Genomic DNA, 2,669 nt, shown 5'->3' on the forward strand with positions numbered 1-2,669 from the left:
ATAGCCTTGAAGGTTTCCATACTACCGGCTTGAGCAAAAGTGGTAGCTCTCCCAATCATAAAATCAGAAGTTAGACCTCAGATACCTCATTTCTTTGTCATATTTGCATCAATCTCAGACTTCTTCAAACGAAGAGCATCATCTATGACTTGAGATTTCAAAATCTCCTCTAATCCACTAAAAGACACATTGTCAGATACGGTATACCCAAGAGATAGGCATACTCCTCCAACATAGGCATAAGCTGATAATCAGGAAAGGTGAAGCACCGGTAGAGAAGATCATAGAACTGAACCAACACGCTCAAGAGTCCTTCAACAACCATTGTAGATAGCACATACAGAAGATTCACATGACGTCCTTTGAAATCCAAGGGATCAACTACAAAGAATGCTAACTTCCTTAACTCTTTTAAATTTGGACATCTGAAACCATACTTCTAAGTGTTCCTTCGTCCATAATCCATGGTCTAAAAATATTTGCAAACACGACCTTAGTTCCTTGAAGTTTATTTTGTGATGAATGCTATGATGTGCATGTATGCATGAATGCAACAATCGCACACGAGGGATCACACATAAGGTAAACACAAACAAAGGTCAAGGGATGGATCAAGTCATCGTCAAGATCATTCATACATTTTGGTGGATTAGGGTTTTCACCTTATCAACACCCAAGATCATTGATATTAATGGTAACTGATCGAATCAAACAAGAATCAAAGGGTTTATTGCGAGTCACGAGCATGGAGTCGGGTTAAGAACCATGCCAAAGGAGTGTACTAAAGATAAAAACATGTAGAGAATGTTCCAAAAAGTTCCCAGAGTCATGATCCCATCTATCAGATATTATAGGTTTGGATGACTAACTCATCAACCCATAGTATTCTCAAGAGAAACTCATTTGAGTGTAGTATCGCGTAACAAGTATTATCAAGTCTACACTTGAATAGTCTTTGCACTACGGCCTAAATAGTCAAAGTCACGTTTAATGTTCTACGGTTCTCAACTTCTCAGACTCCCAGGTCGGAGAAAGTAATGCTTATCCACGACTTACTCATGTGGCACCAGTAACTCCAAAGGGTCTCCACTGAGTGGATGGATCTCAAGACAACTCGTTAAGGACTACTTCACACGAGTCGAACATGACTATACCATCCTCCTATCTTAGATTTAACTTAAGTTCGGGTATAGAACCTATCTCACCACATAAAGATCACCAAGCACAACAGACAGAAAATATCATATATACAATATATACAAACATACAAACATCAATAATCAACAAATATAATACACACAAAAAGAAGGCTAAACCCACTTGGGACTACTCCCCAGCAGATTTGCCACTTTTTTCTATAGCGGTAAATTCATGATCACTGAGCTATTGGTTAACTCAACATCAATAAAACCAGAGTCGCCACTGCGCTTTTATTATTTCCAAAGGAAAAGAGAAAAAGTACGAACAAAACATAAAGACAAGAAGTTTTCAAATCAAAACTAATAAAATATCAGAAATTATAGGTAAGGGTGTTGCTTACACAAAGGGAACGTATTAGCACCCAAAGTGTCCTAGGTACTTCTAGGGAGCCCTTTTTGTGTGCACTTGTTTTGGGTTAAAAAGATGTTTGTTTTAAAATTAGAATGAGGGGATGAGAAAAGAATTCAATATTTACATTTTGTGTTTGATAAGACTTTTGGTCTTATGCCTACGTACCAACATAAATGAGGGATCAAAACCTCGTAGTTCATGGTAAAAAATTTAAAGATGGATGGATTGATTTTTAACTAAAGCTTAAAAATATTTTGTTATTAATGGAAGAATACTCAACCAAACATCCACCGATAATGAGGGCTTACAAAATTTAAGAGGGAGGGCTCCAACTTGGATTAAATCAACAAGTATGCCACTAACTGTAAGCCCCAATTTTGACCCTAAGATCCCTCATGCTATCTCATCATTTTCATTGGCTTTGGGATCACACATTGGCAACCTCCTTACCCCTCATGCATTGGGTTTACATTGGGAGATATCACCAAGCACATTTGATTGTATCATAATTTTTTTTTCATTATTTACTAACCAAAATACCAAAAATATGTCTATTTATAGCTTTGTTTCTTTTGTAGCTCATGTGTACATCCACCAATGCCTCATCAAGCTCATATCTAGGGTTTGAGACCCTCAATGCAAGGAGATCAGTAGAGATATGGTTCACATTCTAAACATCATATATTTGTCCCCATGTTCTTAATTTATCATTTTGATCAAGAATTCATCAAGAATTTGAAGCTTGTTTGCCTTTGAAGCCCTAACTCATCTGGGTATCTTGTGTGACTTCCTCAGCGAGTTTCTTTAACATTTGATCAAATTATTTCAAGTGATACTTCAATATATATCATCTTATACATATATGATCCTCCATGAGTCCAAGATATCAAGATAACTTCAATTTTGCAAGTTGGTTCATGGTGGTTGACTAGAGAAAGTCATCTGGTTTAAACTGGGGTTCACTAGACCCTATCTCCTAAAATTTTTGTTATATGAAAATGATTCTAAGATCAAAGTTACTCCTTATGACATTCTAAAAAAAATTCATATTGAGGTCAAAATCTTGTTTTGCTTTGAAAGTTATTTGTTATGGTGAAAGATTATAAGTCATTTTGTCT

This window comes from Lathyrus oleraceus, chromosome 7 (assembly GCF_024323335.1).
Source record: "Lathyrus oleraceus cultivar Zhongwan6 chromosome 7, CAAS_Psat_ZW6_1.0, whole genome shotgun sequence".
Taxonomy (NCBI): Eukaryota; Viridiplantae; Streptophyta; class Magnoliopsida; order Fabales; family Fabaceae; genus Lathyrus; species Lathyrus oleraceus.